Genomic DNA, 11,104 nt, shown 5'->3' with positions numbered 1-11,104 from the left:
CAATTATATTTGTTAGAGAAGAGATGATAAGGATCTTTTATAGCCAGTTATATAATGTAACACTGCCAGGTAATGCGCCACTACCGAGTGACACCCTTTTGGAAAAGACAGGGAACCACTGTCTGTGGAATTTGGCAAAAGTGGTAATGTTTATGGGGTTCCTTTTTTAAAGAGATAGTTTACAGAAACACCATCATTGTATGTGTTTGTTGACATGTTTTTTGTAGGCAGATGTGAGGCTGCTCTAAAATGGAAGTCATGTAATTTACGTGAGTGCTAACCAGAGCTAAACTGGATTAGAGTGGGTTTGTGGCCAGTCATCTCCAAGTGTAGGCAGGGTGGGCTCATATCTCCCTGCAAAACTGTGGAGATGCAGCCTATTTTAGGTGCTTCTTTTGAGCCTGCTTTCTGTAATAACGACATCACAGCTTCTGGGGTGTGGAATTGTAAAGCACCTCTGCAACAGAGGGAAGAAATACTAGCTCCTTTTTGTGTATAAGGAACTAAGAAGCACAAAGCAACTTCTGCTGAAGGTGGAGCAGAAAATCTGCAACCAAAGCAGCAACTGAGTACTGAGCTCTGGAGATCAATTTTTACACTGTATGTGCTGTGGTGTGGTTCTTACCTCACTGTGATGCAATGTGTGTTTTAAAATGACCACTTGTGGAACAGACGGTGTACTCAGAGTTTTTCTTTGATGGATCATCTGACTGCAATCTCTGTTAGGGAGTACAAAAATCCAAATGAAGATCACTGCAGAGGGACTATTTTAAAATGAAAAGTCATAGGGAAAAATGTTATACTTTTTTTGGTTTGGTTGGATCTTTTGTTTATTGGTTTGGGGATTTTTTTTTTTTTTTTTTTTTTTTTTTTTTTTTTTGCTGTCCATAGAATCAAGAAGAGTAAAGGCATCAAGAAACAAGCCAGCAAAGGTAGTACAGAACAATCCTTGAGTGTTTAAACAGAAGTGAAACAAAGGGATGCTAGCAGGAATTTGCTTGTAGTGGTTAATTGCTGTGTTTGCTTTCCTGTTTCAAAATGATCACGTATGAAGAATATTCTCTGTGTAAGTAAAACATTTTTTCATTGAACCATTTTGAAAAAGTGTCCTTCACCTGAATTAAGGAAGATTTTTAGAAATCCAGTTTAAAGGTTTTCATTACAATCAGCATATTGCCTCCATCATTTTTGTAATTGTGTCTAGACACAGGTCATTAATGATACTTTACCTGTGAAATATTACACATTTAAGGGTGTGAAATTGCTATGTGATTCAGGCCCTAAATGTGTATTTCCATTTCTGTATTATCCCTTTTTCTCATTTCACATCATGCTATAATTCTGAAAATAGTTTTTTAACAGTTTTTAAATGATACATATTTTAGTCCCAGGAGCCCACAATGATAGGCCACATTCTCAAATGATATAACATGATGCCATGCTTTTTACTAAATGACTGCTTCCATTTTTTGCTTCCAGGCTTCCTTCATGCTCACTGGTGACTGCGCACAGAAAATACTGGCTACCTGTAGAGCCTCTGTCTTAGAAGAATCAGAATATTTTAATTAAGCATTATTTAAAATTAGCAATTTTTTTCCCACTTTCCAAAACTGATGATTTTTTTCCTGAAGGCTGAGACCAATGGGAATTATTAAGAGCCGACTGGGTGAAAAGATGACTATTTTATAACTGATATCAGGCTTTTAACGGAATTTTCTTTGGTTCATAACTCATAGGGTGAACAGGATCCTACTGTCATTTAGTGATGTTCATAATCCGTTTTATGTCCAATGTTGTTGTTAACATGTGCTTGCAAGACCAGCCAAAGCTTAGATTTTTGAAAATTGAGTTATTTTGAAGGATTTTCTTAAATTGTTAGATGGCTGTGTATTATTTTTAGGTCGCTGAGAAGTGGTTACCTTTACTTATTCTTTAGCAAAGGTGCCTGATAACAGAGCATAAATTGCTCTTAAAGATTTATTTCCCCCCTTTCATACTGGCATTGGGAGGACAAGTCTTTAATAAGGATGGTAACAATCTTCTAAACATGCAAAAATTGCAGGAATTCAGAATGTTTTGAAAGCAATTCAACTGCGAAATATCTGAGTGAAATTTCTGTTGGGATTTGTACCAGTTAAAACTAGAGAATACTTTGAAGACAATTTTGTTCTGTATGTGTTTATGCAACAGCTCTTCACCTGTGTGGTCACCTGGAGTTCAACTCAAGACGTCTAAAGTGAAAATGTAAATGGTTTGAGATAATAGAATAATTTTTAATTAGTGTTGTGATGTTAGTATTTGATGGACAGAAAGCTTTCTACGTGGATAAGAAAGTAGGGTTTATTTTCAGTTTAGGGAAAAAGTACTTGAACATCTAAAAATAATAAAAGTGATGAAGGCTATAAAACATAGGAAAACATGTGTAAGAGAAGAAAAATTAGTTAGCAACTGCTTCATCTAATTAGGTCATGTGTTTTACTTTTGTGTGTCTCTATGTTAGCTATGTTGTCTTTCTTTTGAGCAGAGACCTGTGCAAGGTAAAATGAGTCCAGGCAGTAAGAAAAAGGTATTTTCTTCCATGTAAACTCTAGATATCTAGTACTTGAAGTGTCATTGTGAATAACTGTTTCTGGTAGATTAGCTTGCTTTCAGCATTTTCCTTACAGTCTGCTTGTGTTGGGAGACTATGGGTGTTACTGAACCCTTCCTTGATTGCACTGTTTTATTAAATTTACTTTAATGTAAGGGAAAGCAGTTGAATGAAAAGTCAGTTTGGTACAGTCTGCTAAATGCAACAGACACCTCAGGTCTCATGAGTCTATTTTGAAGACATCAGGCTCTTCAGGGTTGGGCTTTTTCCCCCACCCTGCCCAGCTCCACAATGGGTAAGCCTGCAGCTGATTCACAGTTCCGAGGCGTTATTTGAGCAACAAGCCTTCCTTTGCCGGGGATCACTGGCCACACTTAGTCCTCTTCTGCCTTCTCCCTCACTTGCACTGTTGCTGTAAGGATTAAGATTTCATAAATAGTGTTCTGCTGGATTTTTTACCATACTGAACTTTTTCGCTGGTAGATTACCAGAGTGCTAAAGCTAAGTTTGAAATTTTGTGTGTTTAACCTTTCCCCCTAATTGCTTGCCCAGAATAAAGGTTTGGTGCTTTGTTCCCAAATTCTCAACATGAGGTGGTGTGCATTAAAGTGTATTTATACTTTCAGATTAATTAACTGTGACCTTATGAACCACTGTCCTTGTTTAATTGGTGGCTCCAAAGCACACTAATGGCATAAATCAGCTGATAATGAGATTCAGACTTGCTTTTAAAATATATAATAACAACACTGCATTGATAGAGCAAATGAGATTTGTTGACTCTCTGTTGGTATTACAGGAGAGAGGACACAATTAAACGTGTACTTTCGGGATGGGGGAGGGCTTGGTTGGAATGAATAATATGCACTTCAGGGTGGGTGTATGAAATAAGGAGGATATTCTGCATCAAGATAAGTTTGGTATTCTCTCCTTGTCTCTAGGCACTGTGCAGTACTGGCTGGTGCACTTTAGGATACAGAAATGTTGTGGGAAGGTGTTTCTTAAGGATTACGGGGGGCTAACAAAAATGACAATTTCATCTTTAAATATAGTTACTTGTTTTTAAACTGAGCTTACACCCACTGTTTTATGAACTGAAAATTAATCAGATAGCTCCCAGAGAACAAAAAGGTTTTGACCTAAACTAGTTGCCCAGGCTCCATTACTATTTTCAGTTTAATGTTACCCATATCCATCCTCACATTTTGGAAAGAAAACAAGGGCTGTGCAACAAAGTTTCTTTGTTTTCCTAAGAACTAAAAATGTGCTGTATGTAGACCAAACAATAAAAATAAACTACTGAACTACCTTCTAATGCATGGGGGTTCTGGAGAGAGGAAACCATGGATATTTAGAGGCATAAAGTGAGTCATTGTGCTAGTTAAAGAATTTTATAAGGCGAGCTCTGTGGGTTTGAGTTGCATCTGTTACCTTTCCAACTAGAACTGAGGGGTATGCAGGAAAAAGAATGTTGGATTTAATCATGCCTTATAGTGACTGCATTGTACTTAGGCTAAGCTTCTAACTGGGATCTAGACCATAAGAGAACAAAATCGTTAGTCTTTATTCTTTGTGTAAATTTTGCCTTGGATGGGTTCAAATTAAATGACCTAAACAGTAATTTTACACCAGGTAAGCTGGAAAATGCTGTTAACAAACTACTTAAATAAAAGAAAAAGTAATAAATGTTCTATAACACTTGAGAACATAAAAAAGGAAAAATCCCCAAGCTAGAAACCCCCTCACAGCTATTTTTCTTATTAAAAGATAACCATGCTTGCATTTATGACAGTTCTTAGAAGCCATAATGGACTGGGTTGCTATGGTGTGAGATGCAGAACAATGAAATAATTGTTTCTCTTGGTATTGGCTTCCTGGAAACAAATTCTGTGTAAATTACTTGGCTGAAAGCGTGACAACAGTCTTGTGTTCTGTTTTATTCGGTTCATGGTTAAAAATCATAACTATTTTATAATAATAAAAAAGTACCATTTATCAGTTCTGAACTTTCTTTTGTTTCAACTCTTTTTTTTCCTTTTAAATTTTCAGGTCAGTTTCATGAATTCAAAAGCAACTTACCAGTGATTTCTGGGAGCTGGGGCTGATCTTCTTGTGTATTTGTAAGTATTTATTATTTTCCCTGTTATATGCATCTTTTTAATACTTTTTTGACATGGACAATAGAAGCAATTTTGAAATGTCGCTGTTGTATCACAGTTTTATCATGTTCATTTGGCAAGAATTTGACCTCACACTTTTAAACTTTTGCTAGGTTTTTTTTGCTACCAACTTATGCTTCTGCTGTTCAGAGAAGCTACAGAGTTAACAGTAAATATTATTTCAAGCTTTGTTTTGGTTTTTGTAATAATAACAATGATGAGAAAACAGCTTACAGTAACACATCAATGGTGGCACTTGCTAACGACACCACTGCATCAGGTTTTTGTAATGAAAATTTCTGGAAAAGAATTTGGGCCATGACTTAAGAGAGACAGAACTTCTAGAGGGAATGCTGTGTGGTGTTTTTGAGTACACACTAGGATGACCAGCATCTGCTGAACTGGGAGTACATTTTTATATCCTTTGGAGAAATCTGGCCTTTATGGTTTCAGCAAAACCATGGTCACTGAGGCCACAGATCAGGAACATGTTTCAGAGTATGCCCGAGTTCAAATACCTCAAATGGGACTACACCTAAGCAGCAATGCTTTGAGAAAGGGAAAGCCAGAGGAGAGGATCTGGGAGGAAGGTAGTTGCTCATGAAACAAATAGAAAGCTTTCAGAATTGCTGTCCTTAGCTTTAGTCAAGTATAATAAGGAAAATCTAATGGGCCCTAAACTTGGCATGAGATAAATTATTGCAGTATCTCATGTATGATATAACATAAATGAAACCAATATGTGCAGCTTGTTCTCTTAAGACACAAATATATTTTATGAATAAATATTTATTCAATCATTTGTGGAAAAAGATGTTCAGAAAACTGCATTCATCAGAGGAAAAATATGGCTGGTTTTCCTCTCAATATGGAAATGTGTTCAATTTGTACTAACCCTTCCTCTTTACAAATGTTCATTTTCACATATGGCTCTGCTATTCTAGTTGCACTTTCCTTCATTTACAGGTCAGCATTTTTTTAATGAACATTCTCGGTCAGAGAAAAAGAAAACATTATCAAATAAGATAAACAGTTTAAAACCAAGTATTACCATTGAAAAATAGTTCTGAGAAGGCAATATAAAGTGATTACTCAATTGAGAGTGAGAAATTTGTTATATTCTTTCTGGCTTTGCTATTGCTTGTTTTTTTTTTAAGGCAATCAGTTTACTTTCTTAATTTTTCTCTTTTTTAAATGGAAATAGTAATGTATTAATCTATACAAAGAGTAGCTCTTTATACCTCAATATAGAGCACACTTTCCAAGAAAGCAATGGAATAAATTCAGCAGCAGTTTCATGGTGAAATTTTTGTGTACGAAATTAATTGGGTGAGAAGATGTAAGTATTGTTCAGTTCGTGTTCATGTAGTATTACAAACATAAAAAGGGCTTTAGTAACTATATTGTGGACTGCTGGTCTGAGTCCTGCTCTTTGCTGACAAAAACAAAGAGCTGCAGCAAACAAAAGTGACGTAAAAATACTTTGAAAACAGCCTTGTGTTTAGGTCAACCAAGAAAGTATTTAAACTTCCATGAGAGGTATGGACTGTTTTGATCACTCTGGCTGTTGCAGGGAAAGTTGTTAGTACAGCTGAGATGCCTGAGATGACATATTGTGGCCATGGGAGTTGGGACATGGCTCAGCAGCCTGAGCAACAAATCTGAGATAGTTGATGGCTGCATGAAATGATGAGCCACAGCCTGGCCTCTGCAACCCAGACCTCAATCACAGTGACATGAATATCTGCAGAAGCCAACGCCGTGCTGACTGTTCTTCTCTGCTTAAATGACTCATTTTAGTGTTTAGCACCATATATCTAGAAACATATGCTAACCTTAAGTTCACATAAACTGAAAATAAAATAAAACGTAGGAGGTACAACTGATGGATTCAGCCCTGTGTTTCCTCACATACTGAGAAAAGCATTGAAGTACAGCTTCTACAGTAATACAGGTTTGGATCTTCTTAAATCATCTCTGCTGTACCTCTCCAAACTTACAAATATTCTCTACATGAGTTAGGCAGATGCAGATTCTTACTATTACAGGGCTGTGTACAATGTCATAAATGAGACTGATAAAATAGAATAATAGGACAGATTGTGAACCTAAGGTATCTTTCCATTTCAAGACTTGATTTCTGCAAATACTTATGCATGTGAGCTGACCATGGAAGCTGATGGACTCAGGACTGGGGGCCTGAGCAGATAGTCCCTGAGCAAAGGGAGAGATGGCAGCTTCAGGGGATGGCGTGGTAGACAAGAAGTTTGCTTTTATAAGGGGTTCTGAGAATAAACTCTAAGCAATATTTAAAAAATGATAATGAGAAATGTATACCTTTTTCATGCTATCCTATAATATTTGGGCATGTTTTTATAGTGTGTTTGTTTGATCTGTACTCCAAAGGGAAGGAGTGCAGGTCAGCGCTGGGAAGATTGATCTTTGAAACTGTGCATATTTTTATATGGGAATACAGCAAGCTCAGCTAAATGCTGCTATAGGTCTATACCAAAGCTATTTCAACCAGGGGCTATAATAACTTTTTCCTCAAATTTTTGAAAGTTTTGTCATAGATGCATTCTGCTGTAACATGTAATTACTTGGATCATCCGGTTCAGGCAACTTTGGGAATTTTTTGTCATATTTGGCTGGTTTTGTTCAGGGGAAAACAGGATTGATGATTCATACAAAAGTAAATTTCATGGAAAATGTGACATTTGTGCTTTTGTTTTATGCCCGCAGAGTACTTGTCTTAACTAAAGGTTACTTTTTTTTCAAGAATGTGGTTTTAACATGGTTTAATTTATTTAATTTTTCTTCTCAAGTAGGCTTGTCCAGTAGTAAACTGCAATAGTTATTCTAAGATATAAATGGCAAAATAAATGTCATCTAATAACACAGCATTTAAACACAATTTTGCTTGTACATTGAACAATTAGGTACATCTTGTTAGTAGCAGTTCAGTTTCTGTGTAAACATTTTATTGTGGCTTGGCTACAATGTGAAAGGCACTGACAGAGTGAGAAAAATAAAACCTGAACTGAGGGGTGTTAAAACCCATGAAGCTTCAGTGTCTGGAGCTCTACAGTGAAAAAAACTGTGTTGAAAACATGGTGAAAAAATATAATTGTATTTGGGAATAAAATCAAATTTCTTTTAAAATGAACAACAGGATTTTTTATTTTAAGAAGATTTGAGAACAGAACCAGAAACCCTTAGGGAATGCACATGTGCACACATATTATGACACAACAAAACTGATGTTGTAGGTAGGTAAATTTTATCTTTTCAAACACTCTAATCAGCATATCAGCATGTTTTGCTTCAAACTCAATATTTAATATTTTTCCTCAATCTTATTTTTAAGGCAACATCTATATTTTTGTTGTTGTTTTATTTGGATTGTTTCTATTTACACCATGGAGCATCTGACTGAACAGATTTGTGCTTTGTATTTATACCAGCTTATTTAAAAGGAGAAAATTATTTAATTGTGAATATTTGTATAACAAAGTCAAAGAAAGCACAGCTTATTTGGAGCACATGACATATGTCTTTAGTACTGTTACCTTATGGGTTTAATTGATAACATGTGATGGTCAACTGAATTACAGTTAACATATTTGGGAAAATACATCCTACTTTCCACAAAAGAAAACCAACTAACCAAACAAACAAATCCCTCCAAAAACCAAACCACAAAACCCCTGAACCCAAGTGTCAAAATGTTGATCTCCATTTTTCTCTTCACAAGACAGGAAAGTTAATCAGCATTGTGGTCAAGGAGATGTTTGCCAGCCTATCACATACCTCTTTCAATAAAGGGATGAGTGTTTCAAAGTTCCTATTAAGACAGCAACGTCATGCCTAACTAGCATCTGTCTTTGCTGCAACATCCATACCTTTTTTGGCATGTGTGTACTTGAGATATCTGTGGCCTTTATCACCTTCTGCCTCCCTTCCTCCTGTCATGCTAATGTAAAATAATCTGCTTGAGCCATCATTTAACTAGACCCTCAGCAATTTGAAGCTCTATTTTCCTGAGTTTATTTTATAAATGGTGAATATAAAATTGGCTTCTAGTGGAACCCTATCTTGCAGCTTTTACGAAAGGGTTGCAACACACAAATTTTCTATTAAGAGACAAATTTCCAGTATATAACATGTGGTGTAAATAAATAAAAAGAAGATACCTGCCTTGAAGAATTCTTTTGTCTAAGAATAATTCCTTAAATATACTTATTTTAGATGCTCTTAAGAGACAGTAAGTTGAGTAGAAAGAAAAAAGAAGCAGAAAAGCGTTTCTTTATACTCAGCTGGTGCCCAAACACATTTCCCGATGAGGATCTGATAGATGGATTATTGCATTCATCTGGAGCTTTATAGCTGTACCTGAAGAGAGGAGGAAGGTGTGGGGAAAGGACTCAAAGGGGAGGGAAAGGTGGCTGGGCCACCGCTCTGCTAAGAACAGGACAGAACTCAAATCCCAAAAGTTCTGTTTGATTTTCAGTATCTGAAGTTCTCTCTCCCCAGCCTCTGCTTCCGACTGGGATGTATGATGGACTCCCCTGTGTGATTTTCTCTCAAGCTGTGTGGTTGTGGGAGGTCACCTAAGGACTTGTAGTTCTAGTAGAAGCAAAGTCTGTTGCCTGATGCTGGCACAGAAACCTGCTCCTATCCGAGTTCCCGTTTACCTTCTGAGTGCAGCAGACGTTATTTTGGCTGCTTCCCTATAGATCATGCAGGCTGTTTCTTTGTAATAAGAAAACAAATAAATGGGTACACAGAATACTTGTATTGTGAAAGCATTGTATTCATTTTAGACAATTTTTCTTATCATAAGCAAATAGTGCTCTTCAACGACTTCTGGGATCTTGATATTTAGCATAGCACAGAAATCTCCTTCAGTTCTTTATGAAGATGGAAATGTATAGCACAAGAGAAAATACACAAAATAACAGTTTTAATTCACATAAAGCCAAGAGGTTTCAGGCTATAAGACTCTTAAGCAGTTACTGGAATTGGTACACCAATGTTGGCAAGAGCATCATCCAACCAGCTCCTGACACATTGCACAAAGACAGGGGCCACACAAGTTGTCCTTGCTTACTTTCTGATGAAGTTGAACCATTCAGTGCAGCTGCTGCTAGGAATGCTTTTTCTTTTTCAAAGGGTTGTAATGCTGTGTATCTAAGTGAGGCTTCCTCGTTCTGCTGCTGCTCTGTATGCGTGCTGGATGAGGTCCGTGCAATGCACTAGATCCATCTGCTGTCTAAAAACTCCTTTGCAAAAGTGCTAAGCAATAAAATGCAAATCCTCATCCAAACAATTCTATATGCTGTTGAAGTTGTTTGCAGTGTTTGGGAGAGTGGAATAAGAAGCATTTCTGTTAAGATGCCCAATTCAGAATGTAGAAGCAAAGTACTTACATGAGTCCATACCTGGGCAGGTTTTCAGCAAGGGCTTGGTATTTACAGAGACCAAATATTTCTGGAAGAAATGGTTGTTTATCACAAACCCAAAGTTTCCAGTAATTTAATAACTACAATGCAGTATCTCAGGAAAGCTTAATTTTCTTTAAGCCATGCTGCGAGTAATAAATTATACATAGTATTTCTCATTTTACATAAATAAGACAAAGAACCTGTTATTCTACACTATGGATGAACAATACCAACAGTTGATGTCAGCATTAACTTTGAAATCATATTACTTAAAAGGGAGAGGGTTATAAAGTGCGCACAGACAGCTTCATTTTCTCTCTGTCTTCCTAATGCCCATATACCAATAGCTGTTTGATTCATTCATTGACATAAAACAGAATTGCTTCGAACTAACCACTCATTCATCATCATCACAGTTGCAAGAGAGAGCAGGGTAAGAGGTTAACTGCTTGCTAGATGTATCAAGATCTTTGGTATATACCAAAGCCTGACTCAATAGAAATCGGATAATGGTCTGCTGAAGGTAAAAAATAAGTGTTAATAGCTAAATAAAAGAATTGATAAAGACTGTGCTATAAAACACTCACATTTCTAAAGATAATTAAAAAGAGCTGATCAAAGTGAAGTCCACATTAAAAATGTTACTTTAAAGCATTAAAGATAAGAAGATAAATTATAAAGATCAGCTTTAAAAATAAGTGCATTTAAAAAAAAATTTTCCATAGTTTTTTCTTCTTGGCCATACTTTCATTAATAATGAAAATAAAAATAATGCAAAAATTGATTTTTTTTACATTTGGTAGTTTTGGTTCATACACAGTGATGAGGAATTGATATTTTTGTGTGTCTACATTAACAAGACATGGAACAAAATCAATTTAAAGTAAGGGAGCAGCTTCTGTTCTTAATAC

At 36.2% G+C, this 11,104-nt stretch overlaps 1 protein-coding gene across 1 annotated transcript in view; it reads left to right on the top strand.

The window, feature by feature from the left end:
- The window catches only part of SOX6 (SRY-box transcription factor 6), a 369,253-nt gene that overhangs the window by 45,901 nt on the left and 312,248 nt on the right, over window positions 1-11,104 (top strand). The window contains exon 2 of the mRNA XM_066320815.1: window positions 4,640-4,710. The gene's annotated coding sequence lies outside the window, so the exon portion shown is untranslated. The remainder of the gene's footprint in view (window positions 1-4,639; window positions 4,711-11,104) is intronic.

The sequence above is a fragment of the Sylvia atricapilla genome, chromosome 6 (genome assembly GCF_009819655.1).
Source record: "Sylvia atricapilla isolate bSylAtr1 chromosome 6, bSylAtr1.pri, whole genome shotgun sequence".
In the NCBI taxonomy this organism is placed as follows: domain Eukaryota; kingdom Metazoa; phylum Chordata; class Aves; order Passeriformes; family Sylviidae; genus Sylvia; species Sylvia atricapilla.
Note: the sequence above shows the minus strand (reverse complement) of the source record. Positions and strands in the feature narration are given on the sequence as shown.